The sequence below is a fragment of the Ambystoma mexicanum genome, chromosome 6p (genome assembly GCF_040938575.1).
Source record: "Ambystoma mexicanum isolate Mex_15411 chromosome 6p, UKY_AmexF1_1, whole genome shotgun sequence".
NCBI classification, from domain to species: Eukaryota; Metazoa; Chordata; class Amphibia; order Caudata; family Ambystomatidae; genus Ambystoma; species Ambystoma mexicanum.
In genome coordinates this window covers 470,529,883-470,555,929 of record NC_090935.1, presented here as the reverse complement: position 1 = coordinate 470,555,929, position 26,047 = coordinate 470,529,883, and positions in this window count along the sequence as shown.

Sequence of the window (26,047 nt, the reverse complement as noted above, 5' to 3'; positions counted from 1 at the left end):
GGTTTGTCGGTAATATCTGAGGAACTGGTACAGTTCTGGTAGCGATGGTCGCATTTTGTCTTTGGCAATGCGAACACACTTATTGATGGATGCCATAAATCTCTCTGCATCTCCATTGGCTTGGGGCCGGTACGGTGTGATGTTGTGCTGCTGGACTCCCATGTTGTCGATGGAGCATTGAAATTCTCTGCTTTTAAACGGGGGACCGTGGTCGCATTTGAGCGATGCGGTTATGCCATGAACAGCAAACATTTTCTTTAACGCTGTTACAACAGAGGCCGCATCAGTGGAGTTGACGGGTTCAACCTCTGGGTATCCTGTATACTTGTCCACGGCCACCAGGAGGTAAGATTCATTGGCAATCGTGCAGAAGTCTACACTCACCATGTCCCATCAGCGCTCGCTCCTGGGTGGGCAGGCCATGGGGTCTGGGGGTCCGGGACTGCGTGTGGCCAGACATGATACACAGGTTTCTACGAGGGTTATGATTTTCTGCTGTATTTGCAGCATCCACGCATGTGACTTGAAGAAGGCCTGTGTCTTCACAATCCCCTGGTGCCCTTCATGCGTGAGTTGGAGTGCTCTCCCCTGCAGATTGGTGGGTATTACAATGCCGTGTCCCTTGTGCATCAGGCCTTCTATGGAGACTGACAGCTCATGTCGGATCCCAAATAGGACTTGCATCATTTGCTATGCTTGAGGTGTCCGATAGGTGACGGCTGTGAGGAAGTTTTTCGATACACCAGTTAGTATGGCTTCCTTAGTAATTTGGTACAGTGGTCTTTGTTGGTCTCTGCCGCCATTTCCACCAGCCTTATTGCTTTTGTTTTGACACAAGCGATGATGTGGCATACATGCTCCGCTGTTTCTTTTGCTGCCTCACATTCCATTGCAGTGGCAGGTCTGGGGTGCCACGACAGAAAGTCTGCGGGGGTTGTCGTCTCCTGCTTGATACTGTACTTTGAAGTCGCACTGCTGCAGTTGGAGCATCCAGCATTCAATCCTGGCTGGGAGGTGCGGTGCTGATCCCTTGAAGATTGATACTAAAGGTTTATGATCTGTTAGTACTTTTACTGGATGGCCTAGGATGTAGACATGGAAATGTTTGCAGCCCCATATTATGGCGAGGGTGTCATGATGCCTGCCCCCGGAAGACCAGACCAGCCCCAGCAGCCCCGGAAGCAGGCATCATGCCACTTGGAGCATGCCCAAAAGCCCCAGTTAGGGGCTGTTTGGGTTCAGTCCTGGCGCCTATGGCGCCAGGCTCATAAAGATAAAGTCAGTCCTGGCGCCATGGGCGCCAGGCTCATTATTGATAACTTACCTGAAGCAGACCATGCTGCATACTCACCTGAGGCAGACCATGCTGCATGAAGACTCAAGCCAAATGAGGCTTAGGAGGGACTATTTTACTGAAGGGACTATTTTGTTACTTGGGTGGGGCTGTGGAAGAATACTTACCTGGATCTTCTTCCAAGGCTATTTAAACCACGCCCGGACAGCCACACGTGCTTCGCGTTATTCTGCTTCTCCAGCATGGGGTCTGGCATGGATTCACATGCTCATGAATATTCCCCGTTGTCAGGCTGGGAATCCTCGGTAAGGAAAAAACCAGTATCAGTTTCGTTTCTGATCTGTCTTTCGTAGTAGTAACCAATCACTGATCTCTGCGTCATACTGACCACAGCCAATGACTGCCCTCTACCTAAGCCCCGCCTCTGGCAGCCATCTTCAGATTTTTACCGCACGTTCAAGTGTTGGGATCCTCGTGCTATTGCTCTCGAGCGTTAGTGCTATTTTTTCACGTTTTTTCTCAAAAACTTCGATTTTTTCGGTCAAAAAGAGCCTCAAGCTCCACCGATTCTTCATCCGATCAACGGGGACCCGTGTCGGATTCGTCTACGCCCCTCAAGGGTGAAGATTTCGTCAAGCTACGCTTTTGGAGGACTCCAGAAGTTTCTCAGGCCCATCTCGGACATGGCCCAGGAGAAGGGAAGCTCGACGCCCGGGAAGCTGTTCAGGGTCTGCCCTGGATGCCAGCTTCAGAATGTCTTTAAGGAGGACGAACACTCCTTTTGTCTTTACTGCCTACATGAGGACAAGACGCACGTGGAGAAGGACTGTGCGTTTTGCGGCAATATGTCGGAGCGGACCATGAAGGACCGCCATCAACGTCTCGCCAACTGGCTGGAAGGGAAGAGCCCGTCAGGCGAGAAGAAGAGGAAGAAATCCGAGCGGTCTTCTAAGACCTTTGAGGACGCCCCGGCGACGGGGGTCCAACACAAGGCCAAGCACCGCGAGTCCGCTGGCACCGGGAGCGCCAAATGGTCGGGCTCTACGGGCGCCAGGCAGGGCGCATCCTCCCCGGCACCATCAACCACGAGCCAACGCTCTGGTTCTGGTAAGAGGAAGGCCGAGCACCCGGCGAAGCTCCTGGAGAGGCCCCGGTCGAGCTCGAAGGCCCCATCGGAGGGAGAGCGAGGCAGTGTCCCCCCCAAAGGAGAAGGCGGTGAGCGCACCTAAGGTGGTGAACGCCTTAATCCATCCGGCCAAGGCCTCTATCGAGACAGTCGCGGCGGCCCTGGCTCAGCCTGTGGAGGCTACACCAGTGGTGGCGACCTCTGGGCTCAGAGTCTCCCTGCCACCGCGGAGGGAGTCCTCTTTTATGCCCATCGACAGGACCCCCGTAAAACCTCCGACGGAGAAGAAAAAGGGGGGGGCAGGAGGTCGTCGTGGATTCGGCCTCAACCTCTGAGGAAGAGCTGATCGAGGTCTTAAGCCACAGCGTTGGCGTGGAAGAAGACCAGCCCGTCGGGAGGGATCCCGACGTAGGAGACGACGATATCGTCGAGGGTGCCGACGGGGCCCCTGACCGCCCGTCGGACTCCCCTCAACCAGCGCCGCAAGACAACTCGGTGGCCATTTTGTTGGCTATACAGTCCTTATGCTCAGAGATAAGGACGAGACTGCCGTTACCACCAACGGAGGAACCGCTCCCGACGGGGGACCCGGAGCCAGGCCCTTCTGGGAGCCCTCCCCCTAAGAGAAGAAGGATTCACCCTCCGCCTCCTTTTCAGACATCGCGCCCTGTTCAGCCCTCCTCCCCGTCCACGACTCGTGGGGATGATACGGGGACTGACACGGCCGCGACGGGTACGGACGACGAGGTTTACGACGAGGATCTGCCGTCGTCACCTCCCACCCGGGATTCCCCGCCCGACGAGATTGGATCGTTTCACTCCATGATCGCCAGGGCATCCGAGCTCTTCCAGCTCTGCCCGGAGGAGAAGAAGAAGGAAGGTTTCCTTTATCAACGGCGCGAGGCCAAGAGGAAGACGGTCCTCTCCGTGCCTCTACTGGATGATATTTGGGATGAGGGCCTCGCCCTCCTCAAGAACCCATCCACGACGCCGGCTAGAAGGGATTGGTACGAGAAGAAGTACCGGGTCCCGGACCCGGACTCCGTCGTCTCCGCGGCGGCCAGGAAGAAAGCGGGGGGGGGTGCGGCCTCCACGTCGACTTCCCCGCCGGACGGCGAGGGAAAGAAATTGGATACGATGGGGCGCAGGGTCATCTCGTCTGCAGCGGCGACGATTAAGGCGGCCAACGCCTTGGCTATTGTAGCCCGCTACGACAGGGAGCTGTGGTACAAACTGGCCCCCCTGCTGGACTTCCTACCGGACGACAAGAGGGCGGATGCCCTAGAGATCTTGCAGGAAGGTGAGGTGGCGTCGGACCACGCCATTACGATTGCGACGGACATCGCCGACACTGGATTTCGCCAGTTGGGCAACGGCGTGTGCCTTAGGCGGCGTGGATGGCTCAAGGCTACTGACTTCCGTCAAGACGTGCAGACCAGAGTCTTGGACATGCCGTTCGATGGAAACAACCTGTTTGGGAAAACAGTGGACGATTCCCTTCAAGCCATCAAAGCAGACACGGAGACGGCCCGAGCTCTCGGGGTTCTCCAGCAACGGCGGCCGCCATTTCGGAGCGGCGGAGGCAAGGGCGCCTGCAAAGGTTCCGGCGGTGGATTTTCCACCTACCGTCAAGCGGCCCGCTCGTCGTCGCAGGAAGCTTACAGGGGACGAGGCAAGTCAGGGGGACCCCGCCGTCGTCGCCAAGGAGGTCAAGGCGGCAAAGCCTCATCGAAGCAGGACTGAACCGGCCGTGGGGTCGGGCCCCCACCGAAGCACCCCGGTGGGAGGCCGGCTGGCGAGCTTCGTCAGCGTGTGGGAGTCCATCTCCACCGACCGTTGGGTGCTGGACGCCCTAGCCCAGGGCCATGCGCTTGAGTTTCAAAGAAGGTGCCCGCGCGTCCCCCCTGTGGCCAGGAAAGAACTTCACGTCCCTCAACTTCTCTTAGAGGTAAAGGCGATGCTCAGGAAGGGCGCCATCGAACTCATCCCAAAGAGGCTTCGGGGCTCTGGAGTTTACTCAAGATACTTCCTCGTGAAGAAGAAGACGGGAGGATGGCGTCCCATCCTGGACCTACGATGACTGAACAAATTCATCAAGGCACAGAAGTTCCGGATGGTCACCCTCCAACACGTCCTGGGTCAGCTGGAGGAGGGCAATTTCCTGTCGTCGTTGGATTTGGAGGATCCCTACTTCCATATTCCCATCCTAAAGGGACACCGAAAGTTTCTCAGGTTCGTGGTCCAAGGGCGTCACTATCAGTTCAGAGCCCTTCCCTACGGACTAAGGTCGGCACCCAGGGTGTTCACCAAGTGCCTCGCACCGGTGGCGGCGCAGCTGCGCCGAGAGGGGATCCACGTCTACCCCTACCTGGACGACTGGCTCATCCGAGCCAAGACGAGGGAGCTCGTCGTGGAGCACACGGCAAGGACCGTCCAACTTCCAACGGACCTGGGATACTTCGTAAACTACGCCAAGTCCCACCTGGTGCCCGCGCAAGACGCACTGTTTCTGGGAGCGAAGCTCGACACAGTGTCGCTTCTGGCCTCCCCATCGGAGGAAAGGACGAGGGCCATTCTGGGCAAGGTGCAGCGGATGCTGGTTGCGGACGCGGCCAAAGTGAGGTCCATCAAGTCCCTCCTTGGAATTATGTCTTCTTGCATTTACCTCATCCCCCTGTGCAGGCTCCGGATGCGCCCTTGCAGGAGTTCCTGGACACGCGCTGGATCCAGACGACGGGCAGCTTCGAGGAGAGGATCACACTCGATGAGAGTTTCCGACGAGCGATCCGGTGGTGGGGCGCCCGCGCGCATCTGACGGCGGGCATGGACTTCCAGACCCCCGGCCACCAGGAGACAGTGACCACGGATGCCTCCCTGGAAGGGTGGGGAGCGCACACCGAGAATCAGCACGCGAGAGGCCTTTGGCTCCCGACGGAGAAGTCCCTGCATATCAACGTCCTGGAGCTCTGTGCAGTGTTTTGGGCCCTCAGGTCCTTCCTTCCGTCCCTCAAGGGCAAGGTGGTGAGGATCTTCACCGACAACACCACCACCATGTTCTACATCAGGAAACAGGGCGGAATCAGGTCCCCAGCCCTGTCCAGGGAGGCCCAGGATCTGTGGCATTGGGCCGTCGCCCAAGGGATGTTTCTGGTGCCGTTTCATCTGGCAGGGATAAAAAACACCATCGCGACTCACTCAGCAGGGAGCTGCGCTCGTGCCACGAGTGGGAACTACGACAGGATCTAGTGGACCGCCTCTTCCGACGGTGGGGCACACCCCAGATCGATCTGTTCGTGACGGCGACGAACTCCAAGTGCCAGAGGTTCGCCAGCAGGTTTCCCCAGCCGAGGAGCATGGGCGATGCTTTCTCGTTCCCCTGGGAGGGCCTGTTCCTATACGCGTTCCCTCCATTGCCATTGCTGATCCGGCTCATCAACCAGCTCAAGAGGTCCCGGTGCAGGATGATCCTCGTCGCACCTGCGTGGCCGAGGCAGATATGGTTCTCGGACCTTCTGGATTTGTCAGCGTCCCCGTCAATCAAGCTGCCAGTGGACGGGGATCTGCTCTCCAGGGAAGGAGGCGCCATCCTCCATCACGACCCGAAATCGCTGAACTTGCAGGCCTGGCTCCTGCAGCGTTAGAGTTTGGAGGATACGACATACCGGCCGACTGCAGAGAGGTTCTTGCAAAGGCCAGGGCGTCCTCTACTCTTAAATGCTACGGCCACAAATGGAAGAGGTTCTCTGTCTGGTGCCACGCACAGAAGATTAACCCTCTGCGGATTACGGCTCCCCAAGTACTGCCGTACCTACTGACGCTGGCCAAAGCTGGACTGGCACACGCGTCCATCAAGATTCATCTTGCTGCAATCTCCCGATACACCAGAACCACGGGGCGGACGTCCTTGTGGTCTCATCGTCTGGTGAAAGAGTTCATGAAGGGACTGTTCAGATTGTTCCCGCCGGTGAAGGCTCCGGCCCCGGCGTGGGAGCTCAACGTGGTGCTGACCAAGCTCATGGGACCTCCGTTCGAGCCTCTGCACTCGGCCCCGTTGAAGTTCTTGTCGTGGAAAACAGCGTTTCTTGTGGCCATCACCTCCGCACGACAGATGGGACAGATCCGGGCCCTTTCCTGCAAGGCCCCGTACTTGACTTTTCACGACATGAGGGTAGTGCTCAGGACGCACCCCTCCTTCATGCCCAAGGTGCCGTCGGACTTCCACCTAAACGAACCCTTGGTGTTGCCTGTTTTCTTCCCGTCACCTTCGTCGCCGGCTGAGAGGACTCTGCACTCGCTGGATGTGGCTAGAGTGCTGAAGTTCTACGTGGACCGCACGAAGGGTTTTCGGAAGACGTCACAACTCTTTGTGAAATTTGGACCTGTCAATCAGGGGAAGGCTCTCTCGAAGGATTCCATTTCCAGATGGCTCTCCGGCTGTATCATATACTGTCATCGGTTGGCAAACCGACCCCTGCCTGGCCGTCCGAGAGCCCTTTCCACCAGAGCGATCGCAGCTACCACTGCGTTCCTATCTGGTGTGCCCTTGCTGGACATCTGCAGGGCTGCTACGTGGAGGTCGACGCACACCTTCACGAAATTCTACTGCGTCGATCGGGATTCCAGGGAGGAGTCCAGGGTCGGCCAAGCAGTGCTGCGCAACCTGTTAGCCTAAGGTGAGCCTGGTGAGGAGGTAAGATTTGCTTAATGTTGAGTTTGATGTAATGCTTAATGTTGAGCCTTTGCCACCTCCCGTGGTTGTGCATGTGTGTACTGCTATGTATTCTTTATTCATGAGCATGTGAATCCATGCCAGACCCCATGCTGGAGAAGGAACAAGTTACTTACCTGTAACTGTTGTTCTCCAGCACGGGTCTGGCATGGATTCACATGCGAACCCTCACGCCTACACCTCTGCGGCGCTTCACTTGGTCATACTGCCACTTCGCATGCTACCAAATCTGAAGATGGCTGCCAGAGGCGGGGCTTAGGTAGAGGGCAGTCATTGGCTGTGGTCAGTATGACGCAGAGATCAGTGATTGGTTACTACTACGAAAGACAGATCAGAAACAAAACTGATACTGGTTTTTTCTTTACCGAGGATTCCCAGCCTGACGACGGGGAATATTCATGAGCATGTGAATCCATGCCAGACCCATGCTGGAGAACAACAGTTACAGGTAAGTAACTTGTTCCTTGCTGCAGCGTAACGCTCACCGTGTTTTCAGCAGCTCCAGTCTTCAGCCACGCCCGCGTCAGTCCTAGGACTCCTGAAACAAGAAGAGAAGAAGGATAAAAGTTAGAACAGGAGTTTTAACTTTAATCCTTACCTGAATCCTGATCCATTTCGCCACGGAACTGAAAGACAGAAGTCTTTGAAGCATCGCTTCGCATTCCTACGGCGCCGCGCTGAACTCACCTGCTTGGCGATACTTCAGCATTCCATCACGCTCTCTCCATCTCGCGGGCGCCCTCCGACACCTAAGGAGACAAACATAGCAAGATGAGCAAGGGGACTCTCTAAGGCTACCACGGGAGGTACTCACCTCATCTCGGGTCGGCGCAGTCAACTCTGCTTCATCGCCGTACCCCAGCCCCTAAGGGGAGAAACCAAAGACAATACCAGTTACCCCCCACAAAACTTACCTGATTTACCACGGGGGTCTCACCTCATCTCGGGTCGGCACAGTCAACCCTGCTTCATCGCCGTACCCCGGCCCCCTAAGGGGAAAACCACAATAGACTTACCTGAATCTTACCGAGGGCCATTTGGAAATCTTCAAGTGGATTAATCGGCAACCTGCAAGGAATCGGACAGAGTGAAGAGCAGACATTTGAACTCTTAGGAACAATTGGACTTTAGAGTCAATACTGGAACTCACCAATTCCTCTACGCCAGTGAAGTAACTGGTCATCAACACGCCCCTGCGGTCGACGCAGGATGGAGAGCTCATCCTTCCAAACCATCAGGTGAGACTAAGGAGGGGACATCAAGAGTGATCTGTGGGAAGACAACGGGAGTGGGAAAGGTGGGTTGACACTCAATTCCACGGGTGGTTAATTCCTCTTCTCCTTTGCAGAAGAATATTCTTGTGAGCCAGACAAACTAGGCTGATCGGGCCAGTCCAGTCAGTCATCTCAGCGCTACACGTCACGCTGGTGGAAATAACAGTGGCCCAGTTCCGGTCGACGCCCTCGTGGGAACCAGGTGAGCGTAACAGAACGCGAAGCCTACCCACAAATACCCACCTGGGCGTCATGGAGACCTCGGAAACTGATCAACTGGCCCAATTATTAGGGGAATTAAGGGCCGAAGTGCATTCCGCCCACCAAGAAACAATGCCCTCAGGAGGGAACTGATAGTGTCAAAAGAACGAACTGATGAGTTGGCCAGACAACTATTACAGAGCCAGGCTGGACAAACACCTCTACCAGGACTTGGCGCAAGTCCAGCTCCTGTACCATCGAGTAATCCGGTGCAGATAAATTTACCTGGAGCTGTTCCTTTGGCTCCGCCTGAATGCTTTGCCGGAGACCCAAAAGGGTTTGCAACATTCATGAATCAATGCCGCTTGCACTTTTTATGTAGACTTGGAGCTTTCCCAAACGATCAGGCCAAGGTAGCCTTTGTACTGACATATCTCAGCGGCAGTGCGGCGGATTGGTCCATTCCACTAGTTAACCAGGATGACCCGATTCTTCGAGATTTCCAGGGTTTTCGAACAAGCATGGAAAGACTATTCGCCCGACACTCCCGAGGACAGGCTTTGGACAACGAACCTTTATCTCTACGTCAAGGTAACCAGGATCTTTTATCTTACATTGCAACTTTCAATAGATTAGTAGTGGAAACCGAATGGCCTGAAGCCAAGCGAATCACATTATTCCATCGAGGACTTCGAGGAGAACTCAAAGATGTTTTGGCCCAAATCGTGAACCCGCCTCAAGACTGTGCTGAATATATAGATCTAGTGGTCCAGCTGGATCACAGACTTCAAACCAGGAAGGCTGACCGAACCAAGTTTGAGAACAGGGTGTTGGTTAAAACCCACGTAAGCTTCTAGGGAGTAGATGTCTCACAGCCTATGCAAATCGGGGGGGGGGTTAAAGGACCCTTAACCCAAAAGGAGAGAGATAGAAGACGGCAACTGCAATTATGTTTATATTGCGGGACTACTGGTCATTTTCTTCGGAACTGCCCTGTAAAACCACCCAAGAAAGTTATAGGAGCAGCGGACGAAAACCAGTGAAACCAGTGAAATCTGACTCGGGAAACGACCACGCCCGGCAAGCATAGAGGTCCACTTGCTGAGCTTAAAGAAGGACACTCTGACCTCGCATTTCACCATACCCATGGTCCTTGTAGATCCAGAGCAGCCATCACGCATGCACGCGGTAAAGGCGTGCGTAGACAGTGGAGCCATAGGAAATTACTTGGACTGGGAATTGGCTACCAGGATGAATCTATCTCTCACCCACAAGACCACGGCCGATGTTGTCACCACTGTAGATGGAACGGAAATTGCCTCTGGACCCGTAACTCATTCCACTGCAGAGATGACATTGCTGAGTCAAGATGGGCATCGAGAGGCTATGATGTTTGACTTAATCAAGGCCCCACAGTTTCAGCTGATACTGGGGATACCTTGGTTGGAAAAACATAATCCCTGTATTGATTGGCGAGAGAAGGGACTAACCTTCCCAGAATGTGCTCACACCTGCTACCCAAGGAAAACTCAAAACTCAGTCCTGGCCCCAGTAATTCCAGTAGCCATGCAATTACCTGTTGAATACCAAGACTTTCAGAATGTCTTCCAAAAGGAACAGGCAAACACCTTACCACCTCACAGATCGTATGATTGTCAAATAGATCTTGTACCTGGAGCACAACCACCTTGCAGCAGAATCTATGCCCTTACGGAAACCGAAAATCTTCATTTGCGCCAGTACCTAGACCAGTACCTTGCTAATGGCTTCATTCGCCCGTCCAAATCCCCTGCATCTTCAGCTTTGTTCTTCGTACCGAAAAAGGAAGGCGACCTTAGAACATATATAGACTACCGCGCACTGAATCAGATAACCATCAAGAATCGATACCCACTGCCTTTGATCCCAGAACTACTAGACCAGGTGAAGGACGCTTGTATATACACAAAACTAGACCTTCGGGGGGCATATCATCTGGTATGTGTCAAAGAGGGTGACGAATGGAAGACTGCTTTTCGCACCAAGTATGGACTATTTGAGTACCAGGTGATGCCCTTCGGACTATGCAATGCACCAGCAGCCTTCCAGTTCTTCATGAACGATGTCCTCCGAGAGCTTATCGACGTTTGTGTGGTCGTTTACATCGACGACATCTTAGTATACTCTTTATCAGAATCTGAGCATGTAAAACACGTCCGAGCAGTCCTAGAAAAGTTACGCCAGCATAAATTATATGCTAAACTGGAAAAGTGCATCTTCCACACTACGGAAGTGAAATTCCTTGGATTTATTCTGACCCCGAGAGGAATCCGGATGGATACACGAAAAGTGGATGCCATTCTTAATTGGCCTTCGCCAAGTTCAATCAAAGGAGTTCAAAGCTTGCTTGGCTTTGCCAATTTCTACCGCAGGTTTATCCCGGACTTCTCGCACATTGTACATCCCATTACAACGCTATTGCGAAAAAACAAACGCTTTGTGTGGACAGAGGAAGCCGAGAACGCCTTCCAAGAGTTAAAAGCTAAATTCACATCTGCTCCCATATTAAGACACCCGCGCCCCGAGCTTCCCTACATAGTGGAAACAGATGCATCCAGTTCAGCCATGGGAGCAGTCCTTTCCCAAAAGGATCCCGAAACTAACCAGCTTCACCCAGTGGCGTTTTGGTCAAGAAAATTTTCAGCCCCCGAATTAAACTATGCCATAACCGACAAGGAGCTGTTGGCCATCAAGTCCGCCTTCAAGGCTTGGCGGCACTATCTACTGGGTGCCAGACATACCATCACGGTCATCACCGATCACCGCAATTTACAATACCTAAAGACAGCCAAAGCACAATCTTCGCATCAACTCCGTTGGGCATTGTTCTTCGCCGAGTTTGATTTTGTAATAACCTATCGACCAGGTTGTAAGAATGGTAAAGCAGACGCCTTGTCCCGGATTGGAATGGGTGAAGCAGAAATAACTTTAGAACCCGTACCCATAATTCCGGAACAGAGAATCCTTGGCCTGTCATCCATACTGACACTGGAGGACATTCAAAACAAGATCCACCAGCTCTTTGATTCCATTGCCCTACAGGACTGGGCAAAGAAAGGTCCACAGTACTCTGTCATCGATGATTTACCTTATTACCAAGGCTGGCTATTTTTACCGCAAAAGGAACTACAGGAACTTGTTATTTCCCATTACCATGACACCTTAATAGAAGGGCATCCGGGTATTGCAAAAACCGAAGCTAAAATTAGGAAGCAATTTTGGTGGCCCACCTGGCGAAAGGATGTCAAGTCATTTGTCATGTCTTGTGGCATTTGCGCACAAAATAAAGGGCAAAAGAAAAAACCTGCTGGATTATTGCAACCATTAGACATACCACCTACCCCTTGGCATACCTTGTCATTAGACTTCATCACGGATTTATCCCCATACCAAGGTTACAATACTATTCTAGTTATTGTAGATCTTTTTTCTAAAATGGCCCACTTCATTCCTTTAAAAGGGATACCTTCAGCTTCAATCCTGCCCAAGGAATTCCTTGAAAATGTTGTCCGCCTGCATGGCTTTCCTTCAGTGTTAATTTCAGATCGGGGCAGTCAATTCATTTCACATTTTTGGAGGAAATGCTGCCAACTGGCACAAATTGATGTTAGGCTTTCGACCAGTCACCACCCTCAGACCGACGGTCAAACGGAGAGGACCAACCAGACTCTTGAACAGTACCTCCGATGTATGCTACATCAGTCTGAGGGGAATTAGAAAGACATCCTGTGGATCGCAGAGTATGCGTACAATAATTCCGTACACTCAGGAACTGGACAAAGTCCTTTTTTTAACAATTATGGGCACCATCCTCGAACCTCGGATTTGGACTCACCCCAGCATTTAGAGATGCCCGCAGTGGACCATCTCCACGCTGTTATTACACAAGCCTTTAAAGAAGCAACCATCCAGTTGCAAAAGGCTAAGGAAAAATACAAAAAGGATGCGGATCAGCACAGAAATGAAGCTCCTCAATACCAAATAGGGGACCAAGTATGGTTAGCCACTAAGCACTTACCACTCAAGGGGACTCGGACCTTTAACCCCAGGTATTTGGGACCTTTTTCTGTCAAGGCAATTATTAACCCAGTGGCCGTCAAGTTGGACCTACCTGCTCATATGCGAATCCATCCCGTCTTCCACGTGTCTCTTTTGAAGCCAGTGCAACCAGGAACTAGGCTAACCACTCCACCTGAACCTATCCTCATAGACGGGGAGCCCGAGTTCGAAGTCAGGAATATTTTGGACTCAAAAAGAGTGAGATCAAAACTCTTTTACCTAATTGACTGGAAAGGTTATGGTCCGCAGGAAAGGTCTTGGGAACCTAGTGACCACGTGCATGCACCTTGTTTAGTGAAGAGGTTCCATCGGGAATTTCCAGACAAACCACGGCCAAAAGGGAGAACGACTTTAGGAGGGGCCTTGAGGGGGAGTGCTGTCATGATGCCTGCCCCCGGAAGACAAGACCAGGCCCAGCAGCCCCGGAAGCAGGCATCATGCCACTTGGAGCATGCCCAAAAGCCCCAGTTAGGGGCTGTTTGGGTACAGTCCTGGCGCCATTCATTATTGATAACTTACCTGAAGCAGACCATGCTGCATACTCACCTGAGATAGACCATGCTGCATGAAGACTCAAGCCAAATGAGGCTAGGAGGGACTATTTTACTAAAGGAACTATTTTGTTACTTGGGTGGGGCTGTGGAAGAATACTTACCTGGATCTTCTTCCAAGGCTATTTAAACCACGCCCGGACAGCCACACGTGCTTCGCGTTATTCTGCTTGCTGCAGCGTAACGCTCACCGTGTTTTCAGCAGCTCCAGTCTTCAGCCACGCCCGCTTCAGTCCTTGGACTCCTGAAACAACAAGACAAGAAGGATAAAGGTTAGAACAGGAGTTTTAACTTTAATCCTTACCTGAATCCTGATCCATTTCGCCACGGAACTGAAAGACAGAAGTCTTTGAAGCATCGCTTCGCATTCCTACGGCGCCACGCTGAACTCACCTGCTTGGCGGTACTTCAGCATTCCATCACTCTCTCTCCATCTCGCGGCCGCCCTCCGACACCTAAGGAGACAAAGATAGCAAGGTGAGCAAGGGGACTCTCTAAGGCTACCACGGGAGGTACTCACCTCATCTCGGGTCGGCGCAGTCAACTCTGCTTCATCGCCGTACCCCGACCCCTAAGGGGAGAAAGCAAAGACAATACCAGTTAGCCCCCACAAAACTTACCTGATTTACCATGGGGGTCTCACCTCATCTCGGGTCGGCACAGTCAACCCTGCTTCATCGCCGTACCCCGGCCCACTAAGGGGAAAACCACAATAGACTTACCTGAATCTTACCGAGGGCCATTTGGAAATCTTCGAGTGGATTAATCGGCAACCTGCAAGGAATTGGACAGAGTGAAGAGCAGACATTTGAACTCTTAGGAACAATTGGACTTTAGAGTCAATACTGGAACTCACCAATTCCTCTACGCCAGTGAAGTAACTGGTCATCAACGCGCCCCTGCGGTCGACGCAGGATGGAGAGCTCATCCTTCCAAACCATCAGGTGAGACTAAGGAGGGGACATCAAGAGTGATCTGTGGGAAGACAACGGGAGTGGGGAAGGTGGGTTGACACTCAATTCCACGGGTGGTTAATTCCTCTTCTCCTTTGCAGAAGAATATTCTTGCGAGCCAGACAAACTAGGCTGAGCGGGCCAGTCCATTCAGTCATCTCGGCGCTACACGACACGCTAGTGGAAATAACAGCGGCCCAGTTCCGGTCGACGCCCCAGTGGGAACCAGGTGAGCGTAACAGAGGGCCTCCTTCTCTATGTGGGCATCATTTCTCTCTGGGGAGTGAGGGCTCTACTTGCTAATACAATGGGAACTACAGTTCCTTCCCATCAGTCTGTGTGAGAACTGCTCCAAGGCCAACGAGGCTGGCATCGATCAGAAGTTCTGTTGTTGCGACGTGTCAAAAAAAGTCATGGTGCGTCGCTGGAAAGAGAGTCTTTGATATTTTAGAACGCCGTCTCTTGGACCTCGCCCCACTCCCTTGTCGACTTTGTTTGAGTGAGTTCTCGCTGTGGAGTGGCTATGATGGCTAGGTCAGGGATGAATCGGCCGCAGTATGTTGCCATACCTAGGAAGCTGTAGACCTCTGTTGCATTGGTTGGGGCCTGGGCGTTTTTGATTTCAGCCACTTTGCCAGGATCTGGGGACACCCTTCTTTCATTGAATACATATCCAAAGAAATTTAGCATGGATTTTCCGAATTATAATTTTTCCTCATGGAGGGTCAGCCCGGACTCTTTCAGTCGCTGGAGTGTTGCAGCTAGCAGTCTATTACGTTCTTCCTCTGTTTTGCCATAGACTAGAATGTTGTCACTGACATTAGTGACTCCCGGGAGGTCTTGTAGTACTTTCCCAATTTCATGCTGGAATACCTCAGCTGCAGAGGAAATTCCAAAGTTGAGCCAATGGTATCTCCTTAGCCCAAGGTGTGATGAGAATTTTGTGATGTACCTTGATTCCTTCGCCGAACAGATCTGATGGTACCCTGATCTTACATCCAATTTGCTGAACACAGTGGCACCTGTTCGGTCAACAATTAGTTAATCCACCATCAGAGTAATGTGCCTTTCTCGCCCTATTGCCACATTTGGCAGGCGCATGTCGATGCATATCCGTACGGCTTGTGGCTGTTTGGGCTTCTCTATTATGACCATGGGGGACACCCAGGGTGTGGGGCCTGTGTTTCTTTCAATTATTCTGAGGTATTTGAGTCTGTTAAGTTCTGCTTCGACTCCTGCTCTCATTTGGAATGGGTTCCTTCAGTGCCGGACGTCCCCTGCTTCCACCGCGGGGTCGATGTGAAGTTTTACCGTCCTCACTTTTAGGCACCCGATGCCTCGAAATAGCTTCCTGTGTTTGGCCAGCAGGTCGTCAATTTCATTGGAGTGGATTGCAAATGTGAGTAGTATCAGCTCTAATCTTTCAGCTGTTGGGCAGCTGAGTAGTGTCTCGATTTCTGTGTCGACCACATAGATGCATGTTTTGCAGCTCTTCCCGTAGCACGTGAGGGTAGTTTTGAAGTACCCTATGACTAGCAGGGGCTTTTTGAATCTGTATGCAAACAGCTGTACGGTTTTCCGCTGCAGAGTTGGTCTGTGGTCTAGCTTGTCGAACTTTGTGGTTGGCATGACATTCACTGTGGCGCCAGTGTCAATCATCATCTTCACCGGGATGTCTCCAACCGTCAGCATGCAGCTGTGACACGATCTTCTGTTGTGGGGTTGTTTGCCGTGAGACGGCTGGACTGCCGTGATCAGGTGGGCTTTCTCTCGTCTTGATTTGTGGTAGCGGTTTGCACTGTCTGGGGAATGTTCTCTGCCTGATTGGTCATTGTCATCAATGCTGCTGTCAGCATCATCCACTTTGGACTGCTTGGGCTTGCCCTCTGCGCATGTCACAGGTCCAGTTGGGCTGTCTCTGTGGGTGATGGTCCGGTTGCCATGGGCGGAAAGGCTGTGTGTTCCTGCGCTTTTCCATTCTTGGGGTTTTCTTTGAGGTGAATCTTCCATGGATCTTTGGGAGTTGAGGCATACCAGCGCATAGTGTTTCCCCTTTGTGTGGTTGGCCGCCACACCATAGGAAATCTTTTGACTTGCTCGCTGCTTGCCCCTGTTTGGGTTGGTTCTGTCACAGTGCATTGATAGTGGTCATGCTGTTGAGCAGAGTTTCTGTGTCGAGTGGTGGGTGACTGATCATCTGTTCCATTTCGGCCACATGCTCGCCTGTCCTCTCACGTTGACGCCCCATGGCGAGGATGGTGTCCAGTGGGAGATTTGTCTCAGACAGGATGGTTCTGCGAAGCTTCTCAGAGGAGAGGCCAATATATTATGGAAGTCGCACCCGATCGCTATTTCCCATAGCCGACCGTGGAAGTCGTCAATGCTTTCATGTGGGCGTTGTCTCGCCTGGCTCATTTTGAAGCGTTCGAAATCTGGGCTTAGTTGGGGCTTAAATTTGCTTGTTAGGACAGTTGTTCGCAGTCTCATAGTCGTCCGTGTCGCGTTTGGAAGCATGTTGAAGACCCTCAATGCCATGGTGCCCAGGTTAAGCATGAGGAATGTCTGTTTTTCTTCATCGTCAATGATCTTGCATGATTTTAGGCTCAGTTCGAAATTGTTGGACCCATAGCTCCCAGCGGAGCGCTGCTCAGGGACCAAAAGGCTCAAATGGCTTCATGAACATGCCTTGCGTGGTATTTAACCATGTGCTGGTGTCTGGATTGTGGTTCTGTGGCCTGGCTGTTGTTACAGCGAGGTCTTCTGCCATGGTGTGGCTTTATGCAGGTATAGCTGATTTTGGGTTATAGGGTAGCTCCTGTGGCTGTCAGGGTGTGTATCCCACGCAATCAGTGTTGGCTCCTATTGGAATGAGCAGTTCTTGGTGGTGTTGTGATGCCTTTCACCAGTGTTGGGTAGTGTGCTGCCATTGGTGGCTTTGAAGGGTTAATGGCCTGCCTGCAGGGTATGGTGTGAGCCTGGGAGGCCAGTCATGGGTCCTTGTGCTTCACACTGGTGGCTTGCAGTCTGCAGCAATGTGCTTATGTGCTTTCTGGTGGTATGGGCCTGGGAGGCCAGTAATTGGCCCTTGTGCTTCACACTGGTGGCTTGAAGTCTGCAGCAATGTCCTTGCTGGCATGTTGTAGGCACCAGTTGTGGGGAATGGGCCCAAGGAGGAGCGCAGAGTGTGAACTCATGGCTTTCTTTTTTTCTCTCTGTGCTGATGCTGTATCGGACACCCAGGCACCGTGGGGGGATGGACGTGACTCCGCGTTTGAGTCTGCAGGCCCGAGGTGCCTGGGGCATGTCAGCGAGCCACTGCAGCGTTACGCTGTATCTGGTGATGTGCAGCAGCATGTTGGCTGAATCCCACCTTCGTTGCCAGTGTGACACTCCCTTGGATGGTGGGGCGTATGGGCCTGGACGCGCTATGGCCGGACAAAGATGAGACACACACTCTGTATTGGTGTCCAAGCGTGGAGTGCCTTGGCAGGCTCTCTGGCTCCGTTTTATTGGTGTAACCAAAAAAGTGATGGGTGGAAGGTTTTGAATAAATCTGAACCACTGGTATTGCTCTGGACAACATTCCACACCCCAGTTTTTTAGCCTGTCTGCGGCATTGCAAAAGGTGTCCAGGCATAGGTAACTCAGTCAGGTACTGCCACCAATAGTAGCAGCCCAACCCGAACTGCTAAGTCAGGTCCCCTCTGCACAGAAACACAAGCAACCCAGACATGTTTTGGCCTTTTTGGGCCTCCTCATTGAGGTGCAGCTTGGTTTCCTATGGCGCAGCGAGCAAGGGACCCACGTCTGGACATACCCTCTCTCACATAGGGAGACAAACTGTAACCAAAAAAGTGATGGGTAGGTTTTGAATAAATCTCTCTGGGCAACTCTCCACACCACTGTTTTTTAGCCTGTCTGCGCCATTGCAAAAGGGGTCCAGCCATATGCAAATCAGTCAGGTACTGCCACCAATAGTAGTAGCCCAGCCCGAACTGCTAGGCCAGGTACCCTCTCCACGGAAAAACAAGCAACCAAAAACAAGCAACCCAAGACATGTTCCGGCCTGGTTGGGCCTCCTCAGTTTGGTGCAGCTAGGTTTCCTATGGCGCAGCGAGCAAGGGACCCATGTCTGGGCATACCCTCTCTCACATAGGGAGCCGAACTGTAACCAAAAAAGTGATGGGTGGAAGGTTTTGAATACATCTTAGCCACTAGCGGTGCTCTGGGTAACCTTTCACCCCACTGTTTTTTAGCCTGTCTGCGCAATTGCAAAAGGGGTACAGCCATATGCAAATCAGTCAGGTACCGCCACCAATAGAAGCAGCCCAGCCCGAACTGCTAGGGGCAGCCCAGCCCGAACTGCTAGGCCAGTTCCCCTCTGCACGGAAACACAAGCAACCCAGACATGTTTCGGCCTTGGTGGGTCCCCTCAGTGAGGTGCAGCTTGGTTTCCTATTGCACAGCGGGTGAGGGACCCACGTCTGGGCATACCCTCTCTCACATAGGGAGACAAACTGTAACCAAAAAAGTGATGGGTGGAAGGTTTTGAATTAATCTGAACCACTGGCAGTGCTCTGGACAACCTTCCACACCATGTTTTTTTTGTCCGCCTGCGCCATTGCAAAAGGGGTCCAGCCATATGCAAATCAGTCAGATACTGCCACCAATAGTAGTAGCCCAGCCAGAACTGCTAGGCCAGGTCCCCTGTGCACTGAAACACAAGCAACCTGAGACATGTTTCGGCCTTGTTGGCCTCTTTAGTGAGGTGCAGCTTGGTTCCCTATGGTGCAGAGAGCAAGAGACCCACGTCTGGGCATACCTCTCTCACATAGGGGACAAACTGTAACCAAAAAAGTGATGGGTGGAAGGATTTGAATTATTCCGAACCACTGGCAGTGCTCTGGGCAACCTTCCACACCAACGTTTTTTAGCCCGTCTATGCCATTGCAAAATGGGTCCAGCCAGATGCATATCAGTCAGGTACTGCCACCAATAGTAGCATCCCAGCCGGAACTGCTAGGCCAGATCCCCTCTGCATGGAAACACAAGCAACCCCAGTAATGTTTCGGCCTTGTTGGGCCTCCTCGGTGAGGTGCAGCTTGGTTTCCTATGGCGCAGCGAGCAAGGGACCCATGTCTGGGCATACCCTCTCTCACATAGGGAGACAAACTGTAACCAACAAAGTGATGGGTGGGAGGTTTTGAATAAATCTGAACCACTGGCAGTGTCTGGGCAACCTTCCACATCACCGTTTTTTAGCCCGTCTGCGCCATTGCAAAAGGGGTGCAGCACTGTGTAAATCAGTCAGGTACTGCCACCAATTGGAGCAGCCCTGCCCGAACTGCCAGACCAGGTCCCCTCTGCACGGAAACACAAGCAACCCCAGACATGTTTTGGCCTTGTTGGGCCACCTCAGTGAGGTGCAGCGTGGTTTCCTATGGCACGGCGAGCAAGGAACCAACATCTGGGAATACCCTCTCACACATAGGGAGACAAACTGAAACCAAAATAGTGATGCGCAGACACAAGTGTAAAATGGAGAGTGCTGATGGCCCCTTTCCCTGACAATTCACGGTTCTATGTGATATTTCCACATTTTGAAGACCATGCACCAAAAAGACCAATTTATTTTGGTTGTTTTGGTGTAGCCTCCAAAATGCCAAAATATCAGCTATTGAGCCTGACCCTCACCCACACCTATCCTGGAGGTTCTGTTAGTAAAATGGGGGGTTTCACCCCCCAATCCCCCTTTTATCCACGTTCACCCCCTACCCTGCTGCGCATGAAACGTTCCCCTCATTCACATAGTGCAATCCTTCATGTTCGGACCACCGGACAGAAGTATTTAATCCCATCCCAGTGCAAGCTGCACAGAGCTCATTTTGGGGCAGGGGAAGGGGTTTGTTGACCTCCAAAGGCTGGGCAGCAGGAGCTCCCACTGCTATGCTATTCACTCCAAAGGCATGACTATCAATGGAGATCGAATCTTCCAGCGGCAGATGCTTGCACATATCGCCCACACAATGGCAAATGTGTAGGATGCCTGGGTTCTGGTCATTATAGCCTCTGGAGTTCAGTCACCTTCCCCTCGAGGGCACGATGATCACAGCAATCCCATAGAATGGACTGAAGAGGATTGCTTTGCTTTCAGGCATTCAGGTCCTTCTCCAGAAGTGTGCTATCAAGGTGGTACTGGACAGGTGTCAGGGTTACGGCTTCCTGTCCCTACTGTTTATGGTCAAGAAACCATCGGGCAAATGCAGGCCAGTCCTGGACCTGAAGAATGTCAAGAAGTTTATTTTGTTCCACCCTTTTCAGATGGAAACCCTGCAACGCATAATTTCAGACATTATGACAGGGGACTAGTTGCCGTCATTGGATCTAGAAGATGCCATATCCTGATTTGGAAATCTAAACAGAGATACCTCAGGTTTTTGGTAGCAGGCATCGTATATCAATTTCAAGTACTCCCACACGGTCTGGCGTCAGCACAAAGGGTGTTTACAAAAGTCTGGGCCTCTGTTCTGGGTTTGCAGCATGCAGAAGGAATTTCCAACTTTCCTTACTTTGACAATCAAGCAGCTGATCTGACCACAGTAAAGAGAGCAAGGCCGCCCCCGGGCCAACCGAGTTTTAGCACTCTTACAGGAACATGTTTTTTGGTTAAACTGGAAAAAGTTGTGTCTTACCCCAATGTAGGACCTCCAGTTAATTTGTGTTTCTGTTCCAAACAAATCTGGCAAAGCCTCACTTCCAACATCAAGAAAGAAAACTCTCCAAGAGCATCTGAATAGCTTGTTTCAGAGCTCTTCAGTATCAGCAAGACTTTGAATGGGGCTTTAAGGCAACATGGCTGCCTGCACAGCATGCCAAACCTCTTCTCCACCACCTGAAGCAGTTTTGTCATCCAGCTTCAGGGGAATATGACAAACTAGTCACTGTCACAAGGGCCATCAAAGAGCAATTGACCTGGTGGAGCAACAGCAGGAATTAGTTGAAAGGGGTCATTGTCGCCTCACAAGCCCCTCTTCTGTTAATAACAGATGTCAGCAGCAGGGGGTGGGGAGCGACCCTGGAAAAGAAGTCAATCTAGGCACACTGGTCAAGGCAGGGGATGGAGTTGACAGCAATCAAGAATGCCCTGATCTTATTTTCGCCTCTGGTAGAGACGAAACATATTGTGGAGAGGACGGACAACCAGGTGGTTAAAGCTTTATGAACAGGCAAGGGGAATCGAGGTTCAAGTCCCCTTATTACATGGCAGACAGGATGTTGGTCTGGGTTGAGGTTCATAAACAGGGCCTGCAAGCAACATATCTCCCAGGCAATTTGCACTAGTCTGTGGGTCGTCCATGAAGGATTTTTCCCTCATTAGTGGACTTCTGTGTATGTCCAAGGAGCTTCCATTGGATTGTGAAAATATGGAGTTGTAGGTGATGTATCTGTTTTCCACTTAGGAGAATTTGCTTCTTCCCTGGTGTTCAGCCCTACAGCCAGGTCTCAGGGTTCGGACAGCAGATGCCCTGTCATCACCAGATCCTAGGAACCGTTGTACACCTTTACTCCCATTCCTCTGCTGAATCGGGTACTCCAGAAGGCCTGCAGGGAGTCAGCGCTATTAATCCTGTGAACCCCCTTAAGGACCAGAATGATCTGGATCCCTTTGTGCAGGCCATATTTTCCAGAAAAACCATACACCTTCCGGTTAGGCCTCCATCGGTATCCTTCCTGTTCCTCCTCCTTGCAACCCTCTGACATCATCAATTGATGGCCTGGCAGTTCAATATCCATGGAAAGTCCAGACATTCTGCAAGGCATCCATGCTGGAAGCGTACAGAAGGCGTTGAGCCTCTTTTAGTGAATGGTGTAGTCTCAGAGAGATATCTCCAACAGATGGTGATGTGCTGAGGATGTTGAATTTCATCACACAGGGTTTCAATGGACTGCCATCAGGGCCTTTCGAGATCCATGTTCCACCTTGACAGAGATTGAACCTGTAGTCCCACGTCTTCTTCCCAGTTTCAGGCTACGCAAACCACCTAGGAAAGCGGACCAATGGAAATGGTGGCTGTCAACTTTGTATCCTGGAAAACCCTCTTTCTCATACCCATTACTTCAGCTCGACACCTGGGGGAGCTGGGTTCATTACATAGCGTGGGGTTTACCACAGAAATGGTACTGCTCCATAAAAGTCTGAGGTATTGTTGCCCATTCTCACATCTGGAGATGGTGACTGAGCAGAAGAAGTGGCCCATCCACTGGATGTTGTTAGAGCTCTTAGAATCTACCTGGACGGGACATTATAGACACCTTCATCCTGAATTATAGACTGACGATGAGGAGGGAATGGGAGGTAATACCAGATTACAAATGGTAATCATCGTTACGCCTACTTCCCGGGAACTGTCACAGACCTTAGGAGACCCTCCCACCTCTCCCTTTCTGAGCATGGCATTCTTGGATCTAAGAAGCACAGCAAGGGTTTGAAGTTGACAGAAGTGTATACAAAACAACCAACACACACATTGTTCTGCAAGTTATTTTATTGGAAAGGCAGCAAGCCTTTATTAAGTATGGACTGTGATGATTCGTGGGATCGTGGCATAATGACAATTACCATACGTAATCTGGCATTCAAGTTTTACGTAGCACAATCCAGAACAAAAAAGGAGTCTCAGGATTCTGTTCCCAAGACAACACGTATAATTCAAAGGTGTTGCAATGGTTTTGTTGAGCTGGTGTTGTAATGTCTTCAGCTCTCACCAATCAGGATTCTCTGGACTCGGAGCAGTTGTTAGACCACACGATCCATTCATCACAGATCAAGCAACCAGATTTCCTGGCCTCTTATTGGACTGGTTACAGGGGTGTCCTTCACTTTCACCATTCAGGGTCCTCTTGACTAGACGCAGTTGTCAGACCACATGGTCCACGTATCATGGGTCGCGCATCCATGGTCCCTGGACTTCTTAGACCAACATATCCTTGGCTCTTGCTCCTTTGCACCACGTCACCCTTAGCTGACCCTGCTGTGTTGGTTTTCCAGCTTTTAGGGTGCAATCCTATATCCTTTGGCTTCTCCTGGATTGCCTCCTGGCCCTGCCACAATGTATCACACATCCTTTGCCAAGTAGTGGTCTTGCCACACTGCATTCATTCATTGAAGTTCATGGTTCATGTTTGATGTAGTCTTTATTGTGATCAATTGTAAGGTCAGATGTAATTCACTGAGCACCATTGCTTTACTCTGATTAGCGTTTCAATCCAAAGTTCAAAAAAGTATTCTTATGTTTCTTAATCAAATTCAAGTTGGAAAGCACACTTGTATTGTTTCAAGGTAAAGATGTTTTAAAGTTCAAAATTCGTTTTTTTTTGTTTACCTCAAGGAGACGTTTCTCCATAATGCAGTGTTAAAAAATCAGAGTCTCATATAAAAGTCTGTATTCAGTATATTTGTATTTCCTTGTAATGTTAAGTTTTGATATAGTTTGGTGTTCAGCGTATATTAGTCTCTTGAAATGTTAAGGTTTCATGTAGTTTGGTATTCAGCATACCTTGATTTCACTCAACGTTAAAGGTTCATATATTTTGGTATTTAGTATACCTTGGTTTCTTGCAGTTAAAGTTTCATGTAGTTCAGTATTCAGTATACCTTGGTTTCTTGCAATGTTAAAGTTTCAAAATGTTCAACATTTAATATGTGGACGGGCACTTGCCTGCGGTCCTGTTCGGAGCTCTTGGTGCTTGCGTGTGTCTCTGACACTCACCAGTGGTTTGCTCCTGCTGCCTGGAGGGCGTCCTTGAGCTCATTGGTGTTTGTGTGTCCCGTTGACACTCCCCAGCGATTTGCTCCTCCTTTGCATTTTTATAACTAGAAAATGTACAGTTACTCAAAACCCTTCATGCATCAAATTGACACAAACACTTAACACAATTCTAAAATAGACGTCAAACTTGTATCTAAAACATCTCAAAATGTTCAATAATTGTCACAAATACTATTTCCTTCAATCAGTATGAGGAATGTTTGGAAATATTGCTCGTCTCGCAGGAAATGCTTGCCTCGTCTCGCAATTCCAGCAAGATACATCTGTAAAAAAAATGGCAGCTATGATGCAGCGGCCCTTAGATATGATAGGTTATTTATAACGCGCTTAATAGCGTGGACCCAGGGATCGAACCTGTGTTGCTCCATGTCGTCTTGCTTCCAACGTGAGCACGTTGCCCCTGAGTCATCCTCCCGAGACTAAGGGCCTCATTACACGGATGGCGGTGAACCATGGCACTATTAGCGCCACGGTTCATGCCGGTAAAATACTGGCACCGCCTTGGTGGAAAGGGGAATTACCGCCCCATTCCAAGGTTGGCGGGGCGGTAATTCCCCCTTCCACCATTGCCCTTCCCCATTCCCATTTTTGCCCCACAGGGCTCTATGGGAATGGGGAAGGCGCTAATTACGGTACCGCAAATTGCGGTACCGTAATTAGCTCCACTGGTCCCTTTGCGGGTTGGTTTTTAACGCCTGCAAAAAGCAGGCGTTAAATTCCCCAACCCGCAAAGGGACCTCGTAGTAAGGCGGTAAGGATTTACTGGTACTGGTAAAATACCGGTATCGGTAAACCCTTACCGCCATCCGTGTAATGAGGCCCAAAGATAATCAAAGATGATCGTTAAGGGTTAACGCCGTCGTTAACCCTTAACGCCTATTCTGATTTTAACGGCTGCTTTTAGCAGCCGTTAAAATCCATGGCGCTAACCTGCCATGATGCTAATTACGCCACCGTAATTTACGGTGGCGTAATTAGCGCCTTCCCCACTCCCATTATGCCCTATGGGGAAAAAATGGGAATGGGGAAGGGAAAATGGGAAATGGGGATTTACCGCCCCACTCACCTTGGAATGGGGCGGTAAATCCGCCATCCACCATGGTGTAAACGTAGTTTACACCATGGTGGTAAAGTTGACGCAATTAGGGCCTGGGTTGTAATGACCCCCGATGAATGTCCAAATAGCGAGCGTGCAGCAATCACCTTCTTTTCTGAATCACAAATTGCTTTGTTCATTCACAAAATGTATAGAAACATTTTGCGAACGTGAACAAAGTGCAGTGACATGTTAACGTACCATAGCACTTTCAAATTTTTTTTCACCTTATTGCAGACACTTAATAAAGAGATTTTTAGCATATAAAAAAGGAAATCCATCACAATATAATCATAACATTAAAAATTGTTCTAAATGCAGATAGAGTACAGAAATTAATTAATGGCTATTATAAATACTTAGCAAAACTGTGATCACAGTGGCTGTAATGTGCATTTCCCGATAGTTGCCACTGTTCAGCAAGTTGTTGCTCTGCTGCTTTGGAAGAGCAATGTGGGAGGTAAGAAAGAGCGTGAGTGTGTCGCAAGTGTCATGCAGTTGATCATACAGTAGCATGGGCCACATTGGTCCATGATTACACAAGCTGATGGCAAATACTCTTACATAGAATGTATGGGGCACAAAGGCATGAAAATCAATGCTGATAGTATGCCATTGTGTAGAAATCAATGCCTGTAAATCACAGAGATGCCTAGCAGTAGATAGATGTGTTTTATTTTCAGAAGAGAATATAAATAGAATGCATTTCAAAGTTAATAGTAGGTCCCTTTAAAAACGATTGAAAGAAGTGCGGTATGAGTCATTGGAAACCAATGAATTGGAGAGCCACCGATCTTATAATGCAGTGAGTAGAATGGACTTGGCCTTGCAAAGAAAACTACAGTTCCACTTTTAGAAGCTGTGCTTTGCTTCGCCCTTACCAAAGAGCAGCCAT